Genomic DNA, 19,426 nt, shown 5'->3' on the forward strand with positions numbered 1-19,426 from the left:
TTTTACATGGTCAGACTACTGTGAGGTGTCTCCTAGCATAACCGTTAATGGGGTTTTTAAATGGCATTTTTGTACTTTGAAAACTAGTGATTTATTGGAGTGCTCAAATATTATGGCAATGGGTGACATGTAGGTGTGTGATGATGATAATTCGCTTATCCTAACAGCTGCATCCAATTATAAATATCTTTTCTGCTTTACACTCAGGAGGATGCTTGAGTAGACAGGATCTGGGATGATAATGCTATTCTTAAGGTGTTATGGGAGGTTTAATCACCACAAATAGTTTTAATAGGGTGACTGGTAACAAGGCATCTCCAAAAGCAGCAAATCACTGTGCCTAAATTTTAGTATCAAAAGAAGATACTACTAAATTCAAATAGTCTTTTCCATGCTATTAGAACATGTTACAGAAAATGTATAGCTGGAAGGGAGATGCATTAGATGACCCAAGAGATTATGGTCCACCTGCCTTCCAACTCTTAATTTCTATGATTTAATAGATTCTTTGTCACATGGTGAATATGTTAGTAAGTTTTTTGGGACAGGGACCTTATCTTCTTATGAGTTTGTGTGGCTCCCATAGCAATGGGGCTCCAATCCTGACAGAATTTCTGAGAATGACCTCAGCAATAATGAGTAGTGGTAATGTCCACTTACAATGTAAACATCGCATACTGACAGCTGCAATCTTTATTGGGTATTTGCTATATTAAAACTGAAGGTGACTGCAATTTGTTCTCCTTTGTGCAAATTGGATTTTTGCAGGGCACGAGGAATACACACACACACACACACACACACACACACACACACACACACGTATATGCATGCAAGTGCGTGCACGCACGCACGCACACACACACACACACACACACACACACACACCTTTACAATGGCAGCACTGCTTCATGACCAGCCTGGTTCACCTGATAGTTCCTAGCACACATACACCATTCCACCATCAAAATGCTATTACAATAGCTGTACCTGCGCACTTGCGCACCCACATATCCAGCACCAAATCCTTTACCTGTTACGCCAAGCCATCTCTGATCCCTCTACAGCCCCCTTCTCTTCCTACCCTCTACCCCCAAATCCTCTGTTCCCTTCCCCAGGCCTTAGTCCACATTGTCTTCGTCTTCATCATCATCTGCTTCTCCCCCATCAACCTTGTCATTCACCCCCTCTTCAAATTGGATGGCTCTCAGAAAGGGCTCCTGGCAAGTGGCCTGTGGGGTTTCCACTGGACAGTATTTGGTACTCATTTAAATAGCATTTCCTTTCCCTGCTGCATGCTGAGGACAGTGCAAGGATGCCTTCCCAGCAGTATTTCTTTACTGGTTGTTTCTTGTGCACTTGTGACATGCACTCTGCTGGAAGCTCAGCATCTCGCTGCTCTCACTCCAAGAGACCAAGAGCAGGGACCTCTGTATCTTCCTTTCTTGGTTGTGTGTCATGTTGTCTTGCTGATGGAAGCAGTGCATTTCTTAACCTGTCCAGATATGTTAATGAGGTGGCTGTCTGATTTGACAGGCCCTTCCCACAGGCACAGCGGGGAAGAACAGTGAAGGGAGAGGGAAGACCAAACATCACTTCGGAAGCATCAGAATTTTGAAAATATTAATCTAGAGAATGTCTCCCTGCCCAAGAAATTTCACAAAGCCACCAATCTGAATCATCATCACAGATGGTAAGGTCTTCTAAAATGTTAGCAAAGCACAGGGCTTGACCTTCAGTTGCTGTGTATCACAATTTCTGATCTTAGAAAAACAACAAGATTTTTTTTCTCAGGCTTGTAATAGCTGCTGTTCAGAAGTATAGCTGTTAGGAATCCAAACAACTGGTTTGCTGAAGGAGAATTGCTTCCATTTTGCTCAGCAGGGCAGCACAAAAAGGTTTGTGGTGAAATGTATGAGGCACCCTGAATATACTGTGAAACCTGCACTGCTTTTTTTAAAGGATAAAATTCAAGCAGGCATTTTTCAGCATAGTGCTGTGGTGACAGTCTTGATAGAAATTGATGCCAGTCGTGACACAGGCTGCAAAGAAGATCAAGAGACTGTAGATCAGTTGACAGCCTGCTTTAGGGTTCGTCTAATGATTGCAGGAAGAACTTTAATTTTTGTTTTTAAATGAGATTCTTTGTGGTGCTGAGTAATGGGTAAACAACAAAGCTCATCCTTCTATGATTTTATTTACCACTGAGTCTTTGAGCACCTCTCAATGTTTAATGCACTTACCATCACAACACCTGTGAAAAGTCGAGCAGTGCTATTGTTCCCATTTTACAGAGAGGAGCCGAGGCACAGAGAAGCCCTAAAGGAGCGCAGAGAGGCACTGTGAACCCAAAAGGAATTTAGCTGCCTAAATGTATTGATTTCAAATGGCTTGTTCAGGGTCACATGAGAAGAAGAGCAAGTATGTTGAACCCAGATCTTCCAAGTCCTATGCTAGTCCTTTAACCACTGGCCATTTCCTCCTCTTCACAGCTCAGATAGAAATCCTTAAGAAATAGGTTATTAAATATTACACATCTTCCAAATTATAAAAGAGAAATGTTGGTAACTTTGCAAAGACAAACACACAGACATTTGGAAATGCTGATTACTCCAGCAGTGTCTATGGTTGTCCTTGCTATCTTAATTTGGTCCCTTTGTGCGTATGCATTCTTTAATGATATCATCACATACTAGTTTATCCACAGGATCCCTATCTTAGCTAGCACGCAGGATGCTGCTGTTCTGAGGATGAATCAGGCTTGTGTGATGAAGGAGGCTATTGTTCATTAAGACACCTGCTTTGTTTGTTGCAGAAGCTGAAAGGACCACAGTCATTGAGCAGGGAATTGAAGGAAGAGAAAGGACAATCTCAGGTTTAAGGTATTTGAATTGGTTTGTCCTGGAAAATTGGGTTGTGTTCTCACCTTTGCCCCAGGGTTCCTGCGTAATATTATGCAAGTGACTTAAACTGAACTTTCCTCAAGTGTTTGTTACTTGTGTGTATGTTCTTATTTTCTGATGCCTGATTTGGGACTCTGGGGCCTGATTTGCAGAATGCTGAATGCTCACAGCTACAGCTTGAAGTCAGTAAGATCTCTGCTCTGAACATGTAATGCTATATTATGCCAAGTAGGCTGAAAAATCTCACCCTTGGCCTTGAATGACTAATTGAACTTAATCTCCTTATGCCTCAATTCTCCATCTGTAAAAGAGGACTATACTATCCCCTCACTTCACACCAGTCTCTCGAAAACACAAGCACAGGGTGGTTTGAGAAGTTGCACAGCTATTAGCAAAAATCTTTGAGGAAGCAAATCATTCTATCTTCAGAGTCCTGGGTTTGAACAGCATGCAAAGTACATAAGGCATGGAGCCATATATTGAATAATGAGGGGAAAACCATATATTGAATAACTTGACCACCATCCAACCTGTCTTTTTCAAGAAAGGGAGGAAGGAGGACCCAAGTAACTATAGGCCTGTAAGCCTCACCTCGGTGCTCAGGAAGATCTTGGAGAGAATCATCAAGGAGCACATCTGTGGGGGGCCTGCAGGGGAGATCATGCTCAGGAGCAACCAGCATGGGTTCATCAAAGGCAGGTCCTGCTCGACCAACCTGATTGCCTTTTATGACCAAGTAACTAAATCCTTGGATGATGGTGTCACCGTGGACGTAGTCTTTCTAGACTTTAAGAAGGCCTTTGACACTGTCTCTTACCCCATCCTCATCAATAAATTAAGCAACTATAGCATTGATGTCTGCACAGTTGGATGGGTAAAAAATTGGCCGATGGGGCACACACAGAGAGTAGTGGTGGATGGGTTGTACTCAACCTGGTGAGATGTGAGCAGCGGGGTACCCCAGGGCTTGGTCCTCAGGCCTACACTGCTTAACATCTTCATCAATGACTTGGATGAGGGGGTGGAAAGCACGCTGTCCAAGTTTGCTGATGACACTAAGATGTGTGGTGAGGTGGACACACTTGAAGGGAGAGAGGCTGTAACTAGATTTAGACAGGCTACAGAAGTGGGCAGACAAGAATAGGATGGGGTTCAATGTAGAGAAATGCAGGGTGCTGCACCTTGGGAGAAGGAAGCCACAGCATACATACAGGCTGGGGAGTTCCCTTCTTGAAAGCACAGAGGCGGAAAGGGATCTCGGAGTCATTATTGACTCCAAGATGAACATGAGCCGCCAATGCCAGACCACAGCCAGCAAGGCCAGCCATACCTTGTCATGCATCCAAAGGTGCATCTCAAGCCAGTCCAGAGAGGTGATACTCCCCCTCTATGCGACTTTGGTCAGGCCGCAGTTGGAGTACTGTGTCCAGTACTGGGCGCCGCACTTCAAAAGGGATGTGGCCAGCCTGGAGAGGGTTCAGAGGAGGGCCACCCACTGGTGAGAGGGCAGCAGGACAGGCCCTACGAGGAGAGACTGAGGGACCTGAACCTGTTCAGCCTCAGCAAGAGGAGGCTGAGGGAGGACCTGGTGGCTGCCTACAAGCTCATCAGGGGAGATCAACAGCAAATAGGCAGAGCCCTATTCTCCCCAGCACTACCTGGGGTGACGAGGAACAATGGTCATAAGCTGATGGAGAATAGGTTTAGGTTAGAGATCAGAAGGCAATATTTTACAGTTAGGGTGGCCAAAATCTGGAACCAACTTCCCAGGGAAGTGGTTCTCGCCCCTACCTTGGGCAAATTCAAGAGGAGGTTGGATGGTCGCCTGTCTGGGGTCTTGTGAACCCAGCATTCATTCCTGCCTGTGGCAGGGGGTCAGGCTAGATGATCTGTTCAGGTCCCTCCTGACCCTAGCTACTATGAAACTATGAAACTGTAATGAGACAGGCCCTGTGTGAAATTATGCAACAACACCAAAATACTCCAAATCCTATCATGTTACCACATGGGTCCTATCATATCAGCATCCACATGGGTCATCAGTAGACCTTTCAGACTAACCACATAGCCCACTGCACCTCAGCCAATAAAGAATGAATAGGGGAGGACAACATACTAATGCTACGTGGAGCAGCACTAGAAGGGGATGGGATGTTTTCTGTTTCATAGATACTTGCTGACAGCAGAGCCTCCAGGATATGGGGTTTTATACCAGTTTTTGGAAGATTGAGTCTTAGTGCGTATAGACTTTCTGCCCTTCCCTCACCCAAAACATAACACCTTCTGTCCCTCCAACACATCCTTGTTCTAGTCATGTCTTGTCGTGGCTCATTGCTGTCTCAGTTCTTTTTCCTATGGTCTCTTACTTCGCTTCCTTTGGTCTCCAACTGTTTCCTTCCTGCATATATCTTTCATTTCCCTTTTGGCTCCCAGTCACTTAGTCTCTATCCCCGGGCACCTTGTTCAGACAGTGTCCCCACGGCTTGTTGTTTTGCTCAGACAGTACTATTTGTCCCTCTATACCACAGATCTTTGTCAGATCTGGCCTTATTTTCCTCTTCACTGGGCACATCTACACATGCAAATGAGGCTGGATGGGTTTACTCCAGAATAATTTAAAGGCATCTACACGTGTGCCCATTTGGAAGCAGATTTGCTGATCCCGGCAGCAGTTTGCTCCTGCCCTCTCTGGCCCTGCACCGGCCCCTTGCAGCAGTCAGGGGGAGCTCTAGCATCCCTCTGGGTGCTAGCCCAGGGGTTGGCAGGGAGCATGGGGCTAGGACAGAGCTGTCTCCTGGCAGGGGCTGGGAGATTGCTCTCTGCCCCCAGAAGCTGCCACTTGCTGGGGTGGGCGCTGATGGCAGGGCCTGGGTGGGGACAATATCCCCCTGCCCCAGCAGCAGGGAGCGCCTTGCCCCAGCTCCCTGATCAGGGGCAGGGGGCTTGGAAAAAGCTGTCGGGAAGTGGCAGGTCCCAGGCCCCTAACCTGATCCTCTGGTGGGACAGCTAGGAGTGCACATCTGGCTGGGCAGGAATTCCCCATCCAGCCAGGGGTTCACTGCTAGCTGCCCCACTGGCAGACTGAGGCAGGGGGCTGGGACCTGCTCCTTCCCTGCAGCTTTTTCCAAACTCCATGCCTCAATTGCCTGATCGGGTCATGGGCCTGGGAAAAAGGTGAGGGGCTGAAACCTGCCCCAGGTTGAGACAGTTCCTGGCCAGCCCCAGGCTGCACGGCGATGTCTGCATGTGCAGCCCAGAGCTGGCTGGGGAGTGCCCAACATGGGACAGTCCCCAGCCAGCTCCAGGCTGCACATGCAGACTTCCCTGCGCAGCCTGGGACTGGCTGGAAACTGGTCTGGTCTGGGCAGGTCCCAGTCAGCTCCAGGCTGGGCAGGGAACTCTCCTTGTGCAGGGAGCTCCCAGCCCCCACTCTGCAATCCCGATGGTGGAAAGGGGGCTGGGAGCTCCCTGCCATGTGGGGCAGAGGGATGCTGTCTCCACCCGGGCTCCAGTGGTGGAGCCTGTCCCAGCAGCAGGCAGCTCACAAGGCCAGAGAGCAATCTCCCACCCCCTGCTGCCTGGCTGAGTGGGAGCAAAATTGCTCCTGGTCAGCCATCTACACATGCCTTACTGCATTGTAATTAGTCAGCAGTTAATTTACTACTTGTATTTGCAGGTAGCAAATTAACTGCTGAGTAGAGCGAATTACTGCGCAGTAAGGATCTGCATGTGTAGACAGTGACACTTACTATGCAGTAATTTGATCTACTGTGCAGCAAAGCATCTCGTGTACACATGCCCACTGGTTCTTGGTGCCAATTTCTCTGTCTAGCCAGTCCTAATCTCTCCCTTCACCCTAATGTCTTTCTGTTTTTACCTCTTCCTGTATCTGCCAGTCTTCAGTCCCAATCAGCTCTTTCCCTCACCTCAGCAGGTCCAGCCACAGGTTATGGGGTTTATTGAGACCAGAAAGGAGTCCTCCTGGCCTGTTTCAGAGTCCAGATCCAGAACAGCTTGACTAGCTAAGAACTACAACAGCTAAGAACTGCTCAGCCTCTGGGTGTATGATGTCCAGTGCTGATAGATGTCTAGAAGTGCTAAAAGCTATAAAGTCTCTAATGAGCAAGTATAAACTGTATTTTTCAGAGGCTTATAATCTGGTTAATATTTTGCAGATTTTCAGGACAACAAAAGGCATTTCCTTGACAGAAAGTTCTGCTAAACTTCAACTCCCTGCTTCATAGATTCATAGATGTTAGGGTCGGAAGGGACCTCAATAGATCATCGAGTCTGACCCCCTGCATAAGCAGGAAAGAGTGCTGGGTCTAGATGACCCCAGCTAGATACTCATCTAACCTCCTCTTGAAGACCCCCAGGGTAGGGGAGAGCACCACCTCCCTTGGGAGCCCATTCCAGACCTTGGCCACTCGAACTGTGAAGAAGTTCTTCCTAATGTCCAATCTAAATCTGCTCTCTGCTAGCTTGTGGCCATTGTTTCTTGTAACCCCCGGGGGCGCCTTGGTGAATAAATACTCACCAATTCCCTTCTGTGCCCCTGTGATGAACTTATAGGCAGCCACAAGGTCGCCTCTCAACCTTCTCTTGCAGAGGCTGAAAAGGTCCAGTTTCTCTAGTCTCTCCTCGTAGGGCTTGGTCTGCAGGCCCTTGACCATACGAGTTGCCCTTCTCTGGACCCTCTCCAGGTTATCCGCATCCTTCTTGAAGTGTGGTGCCCAGAATTGCACGCAGTACTCCAACTGCAGTCTGACCAGCGCCCTATAGAGGGGAAGTATCACCTCCTTGGACCTATTTGTCATGCATCTGCTGATGAACGATAAAGTGCCATTGGCTTTTCTGATGGCTTTGTCACACTGCCGGCTCATGTTCATCTTGGAGTCCACTAGGACTCCAAGATCCCTTTCCACCTCTGTGCCACCCAGCAGGTCATTCCCTAGGCTGTAGGTATGCTGGACATTTTTCCTCCCTAGGTGCAGCACTTTGCATTTCTCCTTGTTGAACTGCATCCTGTTGTTTTCTGCCCACTTGTCCAACCGATCCAGGTCTGCCTGAAGCTGTTCCCTGCCCTCCGGCGTGTCCACTTCTTCCCATAGCTTTGTGTCATCTGCAAACTTGGACAGAGTACATTTGACTCCCTCGTCCAAGTCACTGATGAAGACATTAAAGAGTATCGGTCCATGGACCGAGCCCTGCGGGACCCCACTGCCCACACCCTTCCAGGTCGAGACCGACCCATCTACCACGACTCTTTGGGTGCGACCCTCTAGCCAATTCGCCACCCACCGGACTGTGTAGTCATCCACATCACAGCCTCTTAACTTGTTCACCAGTATGGGGTGGGATACCGTATCGAAGGCCTTCCTGAAGTCTAAGTATACGACATCCACCCCTCCTCCTGTGTCCAGGCGTTTCGTAACCTGGTCATAGAAAGAGACTAGATTGGTCAGGCATGATCTGCCCGCCACAAACCCGTGCTGGTTTCCCCTCAGCATAATTTGCCCTGCTGGGCTCTCACAAATGTGAGCCTTGATAATTTTTTCAAAGACTTTACCAAGGATGGAGGTGAGACTGACTGGCCTATAGTTGCCCGGGTCCTCCTTCCTCCCCTTTTTGAAAATGGGGACCACGTTAGCCCTTTTCCAGTCCTCCGGGACTTGGCCTGTGCGCCACGAGCGTTCGAATATTCCTGCCAGTGGCTCTGCAATGATGTCGGCCAGTGCCTTCAGCACCCTCGGATGGAGCTCATCTGGGCCTGCCGACTTAAAGGCATCCAGTTCTTCCAAGTGACTCTGCACCACCTCAGGATCTACGTATGGAAGTCTGGCGCCTTGCTGCTGCCTCTCTACAACCCCAGTGAGAGACTTGTTGTGCCCCTCGCTTAGGAACGCTGAGGCAAAGAACTCGTTGAGGAGTTCAGCCTTGTCCCCCCTGTCTGTCACCAATTGTTTCTGCCCATTTAGCAGGGGTCCTATTCCTCCCTGGGCCTTCCTTTTACTCCCAATATATCTAAAAAACAATTTCTTGTTGTCTTTTACTTGGGTTGTCATCCTCAGCTCCATGGTAGCTTTGGCCCGCCTAACTGCCTCCCTACAAGCACGAGCAGAGGAGCTATATTCATCTTTAGTGATCTCACCCTGTTTCCACTTTTTATGTGCTCCCCTTTTGGCCCTTAGGCTGCCCTGGATTTCTCTGGTCAGCCATGGAAGCCTCCTGGCCCCTTTCCCTTTTTTGCCTCGCTCGGGGATCGTCTTGCTTTGTGCCCGAAGGATCGTTTCCTTTAGGCACAGCCACCCTTCTTGGGCTTCCATCTCTTCAAATCTCCTACTCTGCAGTGCTTCCTTGACTAATCACCTGAGTGCATTGAGATCAGCTTTCCTAAAGCACAGGGGTGCTACAGTTTTTCCAAGAAAAGATTGCCAGAAGTTAACATAAGGGAAACAATGTCTTTTTCCCTAGCTGCATTCTCTAAAACAGCTAAACCATTTTGCTTGAAATTTTGGAGGGGCGGGACCCAACTCAGAGCAAATTCCTGACAGAAAATTTCAGTCCAAAAAATTAAAATTCGGTAAAGTTATAAGTATCTCAAAACATGGTCTTATAATGGCAACCACAATAATAGGTAGTGCTACTTGTTCCTATAATAGAGATTCCAGAGAGATAAAAACAGCCATCCAAACAGCTTCCATAAGAGCTTCTTCTGGCAGACAGCTGGACAATTTAGGCTGATTAAACACAGATGTAGGCTAGAATAATTGCAGCAACGTATCACATTTTACTATTCCTCGGCAATTCCCAAGCAACACAGCAGTTCCCATCCACTTGGTTTTAGCCCATTTCTACATATCCTGAGACAATTAACCATTTAGTGACAGTACAATGTAATGCAATGCACAGTACATTAACACTTTTTTCATAATAATAATGCTAAGCAGTTTGCAATGTTAGAAGCAAAATTTCATTTTGCCCCACATGGCTGGAAGAGAAAGGCAGAATGGGGGCAACCCTGGACAGCATCCCGACACAACTTGTTAGGATGTGGGAAAGCTAAATGCAGCTGTATGGTCAAGCCAGCAAAAGATTTCTTACCCAAGAGTGGAACGAAGGAAGGACTTGCAATTCTTTCTTTGGTCTGGTCCTAAGGTGGTGTAGTTGAGGCTCTCTGCTGCTGGCTTGGTGCACTGTCACAATCTTGTTCTTTACCTAGTTTATTTTTGAGATCAGGAGAGTGATATAGGATGGTGCACATTTTCAAGCATGGCCTTTGATTTGGGTTGTCTTAGTTTGAGCATTCAATCTGACCTGCCTTGGGATTCACACAGGTTGTAAACAGGCTTGCTCTTCCCTGGCTGATACTTGGTTCCCAGTCCTGGGCTTGAGCTATCTGACCCTGCTCCCAACTTCTGGAAACATTTCATCTGACTGGTCTCCCAAGGCATATTACATGCACTGGCCTCCCTCAGAGTCTGTCATAAATAACATTGCTTGTCAGTAACACAGCTGCTTTCAGCCCCAAACTCAGAAATGCCAACAGGAATTAAAAACAATTAAAAATGCACCCTGTGAAACAACCTAATGAAGTGGGGAGTAGAGAGTTGTGTTAAGAAGAACAGACATCAGGGAAAGGAGGGATTTTGAGTTGTCTTTTCCTATAGATTTTCATAAAACTGGGATGAGGAAAACTCTCATTTCCTTTCATCACACAACACTTGGCAGCCTCTGGCAGGCTCACAGCACAGAGAAAATAGATGCTTCTGTTACTGATATTATCATCATCATCAGTCTTACTAAGCAACCAATGATAGAAAAATGCATCGTCTTAGAAGTTGTACCCACCCACATCTACACACAATATAGCTTTAATTACACTCAAACAAGCTGCTGACAAATGAAGGCCTGAGCCAATGTCCTTTGAAGTCAGTGGAAAGAGTCTTGTTGACTGGAGTGGGCATTGGATCAGGGCCATAAATTGCAAGATGGAGTTTGAATTGCTGGAGTCCCCTATGGGTCCCTAAAGGGTCAGAACCTGTTACCAGTTAAATCACTGGCACTGATGTCAGTGGGAGAAGAACTGGAGCCCATGCACAGTGCTAATTGGGATTGTAGCGCTGTCAAATCAGCTCTCTGAGCTTCTATAGTTATCCTCCTTTACTAACTCATACATCAAATGGATAGTATAAATAGCTATGTGTCTCTCGCTACTTTCCTTCATATTGTACCATTGAATTTCTGAGGAGTCTCTGTCTCTCTCTGTCATTTGGAGAATTCATGCCTCTTCTTTCTTTGAATGTTTGCCATGATCTGAAAAGCTAGGCCAGATCACCAGCCAGTGCAAACTGGTATAGCTCTACTGAAGCCAATGACAACCCCATACAGGAATCTGGCTTTTTATCTTTTCCATTTTATATCCTGGAAACCGCACTCTACACTTAATTTTTGTAGCTTGCAAAGCTGTGGAGACTAATCCAGTTGTGCTCTTTCTACTCCTTCTTTCATTACATGTAAATGCAATAAAAAGATTCTGCTAGTGGAATTTAGCTGACGATGTCTTTGCGTAAGACAGGATGGACTCCAGTCACCTTTTCTGTAACTGCGCTTGCTCTGTGGAGCCAGAAGGAATTAAAATTTGTTGAGTCAGTATTAAATTTGTGTGTGTTTCTAAGCTGTCTTTGACTCCAAAATACACAGTGAACACAAATCTCAAATAGGAAGGGCCTTTTTTTGCAAGTCACTATGATGGCTGTAATTACACCTATCTGTGAATGATTTGGGGGGTTGGCTACTTAAAAAGATAAGGTTTAGCTGATTGTTTAGGAAGTAATATTTTTTTTTTAAAGAGCTCACGGTGCTTTTCTGGTGACTTTTTTCTAAGGTTGTAGATATAAGAGGTATAATATATTATATTATTAATCTACACTTTAGGCAATTTTTTAAAAGTAGATTGAAAGATACAAAGATTATGATCTCCCATTTTCTGGTTCGTTTTTACTCTTTGTTTCTAAAATATTATGCACAGTGAACATGGTAGTTGATAATGTAGATTAAGATGCCCTTCAAAGAGCTATTGCAATTAATCCAGTCAGTAACCCCTGGCTAGAGAAGTGTTTCTACAAAATAGCATTTTCAGAGTTGTAGAGGATCCCTGCTTTTTAATAAATGCCTAAAGGTTCATCTCTCCCACCTCCACTGGGCTCCTGCAACTGCTGTCAAGGAACAATACCTGTCTGCTGACTCTCATTCCACGCTCATGCTGGAGCCAAAAAAAAGTCTTTTTTTCACTTTGTGAAGTGTGTTCTGGGACATGTCCAGGAAATTGGCCTTGAGTGGCTCCTTAGAGTGAGACTAGGAATTCACACTGTTGTTCTAACATAGGGGTGCTCAACTTGTGACACCATGATGGCACCACTCTTCCATTGCCAAAATTTTCAGACCTCTGAGGAGCACCACAGGCTCAAAAGCGTGGCTGTGTGTACCAAATCGGTCATATAAGATGGTGTGGGGCAGGGGGTGGTGCAGGGGCCCAGGGCCCAATCCCAGTGCCTGTGGTACTCCAGGGCCTGATCCCAGTGTGTGGGGATGGTGTGGGTCCAATCCTAGTGCGTAGGGCTAGCTGAGGCCAAGCAGGGCACAATCCTGGCATGCGGTGCTCAGTCGGGTTCACAGACCAGTCCTGTGCCACTCATATGGCCTGTGGGGCCAAAACTTTGAGCAACACTACTCTAACAGTAGCCACACAACAACTGATTTTTTGGCATTAGCACATGCAAAGCAGAGACAAGTGCATAGTACTTCTTTGTCAGCCATGGTTTTAGGATTGCCATAGAGACAGTATAGGTATATCTTGATGTAGGCTGACTCAGCTAAACTCTTTGGGGCAAACAATGAGCAATCTCACGCGGTCACAATCTAGAATGAGGCAAACTGCTTGCTAGCATAGTGTTTTGGCTAAGTAATATACCCTCCCCAAAACCAGCATGCTTACAGACACTCTGTAGGTAGTCAGCAGCGAGAAATGATGACATGGAGGTTGGGCCCCATTCAGATTAGCACATAGAAGTTTACTAATTGCTGGATAGTTTTTTCAGTTTCATACAGTGGCTGTGGTGATTATCCAAAGTGAATAAATTAAGTTCTGCCTGTGGCGGGACAGTTGGGGGTACTACTACTCTGAGCCACCCACCTCACTGTGGGCAGCCCAATACCATGCTTTGGGAGTATCCCCTGGGGTGCCTACATCCGGAGACCTCCCTCAAGCCTGGGGTAATGCTACCACCACCCAGGCACTGGTCTCTGTTAGGGATCTGTGCAGCCCGGGGTACATAGACCGAGCTAGCCTTGGTGGTACTTTGGCCCCTGAGAGTGTTTCTGGGTGATCCTTATTGCCCAAAGCCTCCCAAGATACTCTCAGGTAGGAAGGAATTAGTTAATAAACAGCCGAGTGCTGCTAGGAGCGAAACGCATCTCTGACCCCTCTCCCCTCAGGCATACACAGCTAGGCGTGCTGAGCCAGATAGCTTTTTATTGATCAGAGAATGGGAAAGGGATAGAATGGAGGAAGTTTAAGAGAAAACCAAAACACCTTGAGCAGTACAGAATAAATTGAGCTTTTCATCAAATTTGAGTTCGGGGACCCTTTTCAACACGTGTCTAAAACCACTTCATCCTAATATACTGGCTAAATTTCCAAGTCTACTCACAGTAAAATCATCTGGACCATCTCTCCAGTGGTCCAAGCTTCTCTGAGTCTCCAGAATGACTTCCTGTCCCCTTCCCAAAATGCCTGATGCAGGACAAATGAAGAGCAAGCTCCCCCCTCCCTTAAGAATTTGTTTCAGCCCAGTCACCTAGGTGACCAGGTGAATGAAACCAGGTAGTGTGAAAAAACAGAGGGGGCTGGGCTGGGCTGGGCTGGGCTGGGCTGTGTCAATACAGAGGTGAGGCAGTCTGAGTAGGATTTCTTCACATTGCCTACCTAACATGATGACTCTGCTTTCTTCCTTTTGGCTTAGGCCTCAATACCTCATGGAACCATAATCTGAATATGAAGTAATGATGGGTGACACTCAGGATTTCAAGACCCCATTCAAACAAAATTAAGCTTCTATGAAACTGCTTTGTCTGCAAAAATAGAACTGGAAGCAGCAGGAAAACATCTGGTTTCATAATATTTTGCCATTGTCTCTGGCCCTAGCCAGTACCCAGAAATGCTGAATCAAGTAAAATAGTATGCATTGCTAATTCATTTTTCAAACCTCTGAAAAGGATCAGATTGAAGTGGGTGTGAATGTTAGGAAAGAGAGGCAGGTAGAAGTCTAAGAGCAGGGTTTTTTTAATCTGAATAGAGTTCTCTCATTTCTTAGGAAATTTTATGCCTAGTATTATTTGCCTTTTGAGCCTAATTGGTTCCCCTGAAGTCAGTGATGGATCAGGCATATCTTTTTGAGTTTGTATTGTTTGGCACCAGAGAAGAAGATAGGGCAAATTGGCTTCTATCTAACTTGCTAATGATTATTGGATATGCTCCCATTCTCTCTAAGTTGTTTTCCATTTGAGAGTTATTCTTCTTAGAATCGGAGATTCCAAATTGGCCAATTCAGTTTCCTTTTCTGTAGATTGAGGCAGCAGCTGCCCTGAATTCAAATTTTTCTCTGGATTTTTGATACAGTGGTTTCATAAACAGGTAATTTAGGACTATGGCATCTAGCAGTCAGCAGGCTTGTGAATTCTTCTTAGTTGGAGATCCCATTTCCTTTTACTTATAACTGTGTTGAAGTTTTGCCAGGGACTGTACCTTTTATTAGACCAAGTCAAATAGTTGGTCTAATAAAAGATATCAGATTTACCCAAAGCACCTTGTCTGCCTATGTCCTTAGACCAACACAGTTACAACCTATACTCCAGGGTCTGGGGAGCCCCTCTAGCTCCTGTGGGACGCTCCATCCATTCCACCATCGCAGCATTTATGAGCTGGCTGGTACCTTGAGGTATGTAGAAAAACATTTAAAGCTGTGTCTATGTCTGAATCACAGAATCTTTCCAAATCTCTCCAAATCGATTTGGAGGGTTCTGATTTGATTCGGAGAGATTAAAGGGTCTCCTGATTCAAGTCAGAGTCAGAGATTCGGCCACTGAATAGGGCTGAATCTCTGCCAAATTGAATTGGGGACCGAAGCTTCGCACAGCCCTACTGGGGTGGTGCATGTCACAAGTTCAAGGCCATAGCACAAGTGCTCATGGCATGGCCCTGTCAGATTCCAACGAAACTGCAAATTCTGCTAAAATACCTTGTCACAAGGTCATGAAAAAGGAAGTTTATTTACACATAAAGCCATGGTCATGCAGAGGTGTCATAAAAACACCACAGGGAAAAATGGTGTTTTAATTGATCTATTACCAAATAAAACTGGCCTCTAAGTCTTCTGTAGCAGAATGGGAACCTGCCCCTTGGTGGGCTACATATCAGTTTAATGATATGGCTTTTCTTTAGTAATTCATCACTCAAACAAAAACCAAACAAATGAGGGGTAAAAAACAAGAGTTCAATGTCTTGTAATAAGCTCCCTCTGTTGTGGCAGCAGCTGCAGTTTCTCCTCTCAGATTTCTTTTCTCTTGTTAGTCTGAAAGAATCAGCAGCTGCTTAGGAAATATTCCAAAACAAATTCATTGAGAAGTTCCTGGTTCCTTTGCAGATACTTGCTAGACAAAATTAAGCTTCTGTGGTAGGGAAACAGAGACTGTATCTTTATTTTTGTAGACAGTCAAATTCTGGCAATCTGCTTGTTTAAAAATAAACAACAACACATCAAGAATTAACTCAACAGGTCTAGAAGGTGTTAGAAGATTCAGAAACCAGTTGTTCAGGGCAAAAAAGGGACAGATTATTTGCTTAAATTACTTTAAGGGTCATATTTAATCAATTTTAAATCCTTTGCTAAACCATGCTGCTTTCCATCTGGGAGTTTGTGGGAATTGTGGTGCATGTGACATCAATGCAAGAATTTATTTGAAAAAAGTGGGATTCAGAATGGTCTAAAACAGCCTTAACTTCAGGATGAATTAACGATTGAGAACTGGTTCTGATAACGTCATGATAATTTTAGTTGGTGTTTTATTGATTGAGTTGTAATTTGGTATTGTGCTGGAAAATTTTAGCCTAGTATTATGTCTACTCACATACTGTGCTGTTATTAAAAGCCATTGGCAAGGGTGTATTTATGATGTCTTTTATTGGACCAGTGGCATAGTTGGGAAAGATGTTGAATTGCTTTTGGGCACAAAGAGCTTTTTAAGCCATTGTTGTTTTTCTCAATTAGTTGCAGCTCTTCAATTATGATTTCTAAACAGAAACCTTTCTCCATGTACTGAAGGATCTGATAATACAAAGACCATACCTAACCACAAACTGGGAAGCCTCTAAAGAATCTCTGTTACACAAGAAGAAGAGTAGGTAGCATTGTTATGGATCATGACTACCATGACACCTAGGAACAGTCAACCTGGAGAGAGAGAGAGAGAGAGAGAGAGAGAAGGATGTAGTACTTCTGGCAGCCAAGCTAGTTTAGTTGAAGGTAGCCTAGGTATCTTTTTACTGGGTCCATACAGGCATGCACCAAGTTCTACACAAATTCATTTCCCTGCTGTGTGGGGTTCAGTTTATAATAACTCAATTCAAATGTCAACTTAACCCAAAATAAGACTTTGTTGCACTACACAAACCATGTGTGTCTAGGGGCTTTGTCCCCCATCCTCTCAAACTAGAGATGTGGGATTCCAAAATGTCTTTTATATCTACGTTCTGTTTTCAACAGATCTGTTGCAGTCAAATAAAAGATGCCAGATACTAGTGAAAATAGACCCTGGGGCAAGTCACCTCTCTGACAGATGTAGATACTGCAGTTAGCAGGAGATCCTGCTTCACTTTCTTTGGTTCTACTCAAAATTCCCTCCTGAGGGGTTGCTTGTTCTGTCACTCTGGGAAGGGAACCCCTCCCCCCCCCCCCCCCCCCCAAAACAAAAAATTGTGCCCATGGTGCCCAGTACTCCCAGGTGCTGTATGTTAGGCCATATGAACTCTAAAGAATGTGATAACAGAATAACTGAGATTTTGCCACTGGCTACTTGGTCGGTTATTTTTAGGCAATGGAAAAATCCCAACTCTTCCTCCCCCTGTCATATTGAAATGAATTGAACAGCCTGAAACCTTATAACTCTGTGTAAATCAGCACAGCTGTATTCTAAGAAGGCATATGAGTTTGTGCACACACGGTGCTCCTTTGTAAATTATTTTGACAAAAATAAAAGGATGATTTGAAAACAGGATTTTTTCACGTGAAAAATTAATGGATTTGCTCCTCTCCTTTATTTTGCCCTTCCTTCTCTCTCTTTGTCTTCTCTCTCGTTTTTCATTCTTTACCCACTTAAATGTTATATTAACATACTCTTTTTAGCTTGTGAAGAAAGAAAAAACCTATTACAGTATTTTGTCAGTTTTGTTCAGGAAGCTTCGTATCATTTTACTGCAATGGAAAAATAATTGCCGCCAAATACCAAACAAACAACAAAAATGACAACAAAAAATGACTTAGTACAATATGAGATCTCTTTGTGTTCACTCTAACAGGTGTGAGGAGCATAGTGGTGGAAGGAATATGAGAAGATTAGATAACCAAGTCACTGAAGAGCGTAAGAGGAATTATCCTATGCCTTATTTATCTCAACTTGGTGTCTTCCTTTCTGTGAAAGCTTTTTGAGCTCAGGAACAAATAGTTCTGCTTTTGTGTTTGTAACTTGATATCAGGAGGCTTCCTAGTTGGTGCTGGATGGAATTTCAGTGGAACCAAGGAGACAGCACTGGAATTGTCTCTCTCCAGTGCTCTGTTAGCTTACTTGAGCTGGTGGTGTTCAAACAGTATGCAAGTGAAGTGGTGGGGTTTTGGCCACCAGGAGAAGTAATGAGCAACATTGAAACAAGTCCAGAATAGTAAGGTAGAAAGTAATAGGAATGGCTTGATGTTTATTGATTAAAACAATCAATACCACCCAACAGCTACCAGGCATTGATTTATTGATCTTCTAGTAGGATAAGCACCTGCACTTTACCAAAAGTCCTTGTCTGGGACTGCACTGAAAAACTGTAGGATCTGCTCTAGGTGGTAGCATGGGAGGTCTGTTGTCTGCAGAGTGTGTCTGCATTCTCAAGGTGAATGAGACGGGTGCTGTGCACTACAGGTGGATGCAGTGATCTCCCAGAAAAGTACTGAGGTCACTGTCTCAAAGAGATTACAGCATTACTCAGATAAATCTCATTTCACTTATGTGAAGGGACAGAGAGACCATCAGAGGGGGGGTGAACACAAAAAAGCCTCATCCAATAAACTGGTTTTGGGGAAGAATATATATGAGGACAGATAAAGTACTGGGAAATCAGGCTGCCCAAAGCAAAGGGCATGACCTGAAAAAAATGCACGAAGCTGAGGGTGGGGAGAAAGGGCCTTTGGAATTAGATCCCTTTATCCAGCAATTTTATTTGTGAATTGCAATTGGAACAGGCCTTTGTTCTAGGAGACAGAGACAACTCTTTCAACTGCCAATGGGCTGTTCTATTCATGGTGATAATTCTTGTTGCTGTGGAAATGGAAGCTCTATTTTCTCCTTTCCAAATTCAAAAGTGTAATGGCAGCAGCCCCATCTTCTATGCTTATACCAGTGGTTTTTAACCAAGGGACCACAGCACCCTGGGGTGCTGTAAGACCCAGGAATGTGGCAATACGGGTGCCACTGCAGACAGGGTGAAATGCTTCACGGGCTTCCTGTGGAGGCAGATGGGAAGCAGCTGCAGCTGGAGCCCGCACTTTTCCTACAGCTCTTCCTGGTCTGATCCCACATGATCCTCCCAAAAACAGAAGACTGTAGGGCAAGCGGGACTGTCCCACACTCCTCTGTTTCTGGGCAGAGTATACTGGATCAGGTCAGGAAGAGCTGGGGCAAGAATGTGCTTCTAGCCACAGCCACTCGCACTGCCCATGAGGAGAGGTCAGGCTGGGCTACAGCAGCCCTTTACACTGCTTAGCTGGAAGAGTCCTGCTTCCATTGCCTGGCTAGAGAAACTGGGTGCGAAGATAGCCAGGGCAGGCAAGACCACCCTCCTTTCCCCTGCATGCACCCCAGGGCCACAAGGGAGTTTTTCCCAGGGCAAAAAACTCATTCGTTTTCCCACAGCTCCTGTCTGCTTTAGGTTTACCAGAAAACCTTAATAAAAGCAAGGAGCATGGGGCATCACCCTGGTTGAAAAACACTGAGGTAAGCAGAGGCAGCCCAACATTGGTTCACAACCAGGGGTGCTGCCAAATTCAGAAAAGCTGTAGAAGGCACCCTGAATCTAAACAGGTTGAAAACCACTTGCTTATATGTTTGTTCCATACAGCTGTCATAATCTAGCTTGGTTTTAACTCTGATCTCCCCATGCAGACTGGATTCCACCTGCAAGAAGCAGAGTGGTGGTCTACTCG

General features: G+C 45.4%; 1 long non-coding RNA gene across 1 annotated transcript; it reads left to right on the top strand.

Moving 5' to 3' along the window:
- Positions 1-1,576: 1,576 nt before the first annotated feature.
- LOC109280388 (uncharacterized) lies at positions 1,577-17,235 on the top strand. Its single transcript, XR_002086686.2, has 3 exons — positions 1,577-1,693; positions 2,816-2,882; positions 13,928-17,235. It is a non-coding gene; the product is annotated as an uncharacterized LOC109280388 (long non-coding RNA).
- The last annotated feature ends 2,191 nt before the right edge of the window (positions 17,236-19,426 follow it).

The sequence above is a fragment of the Alligator mississippiensis genome, chromosome 1 (genome assembly GCF_030867095.1).
Source record: "Alligator mississippiensis isolate rAllMis1 chromosome 1, rAllMis1, whole genome shotgun sequence".
Classification (NCBI taxonomy): Eukaryota; Metazoa; Chordata; order Crocodylia; family Alligatoridae; genus Alligator; species Alligator mississippiensis.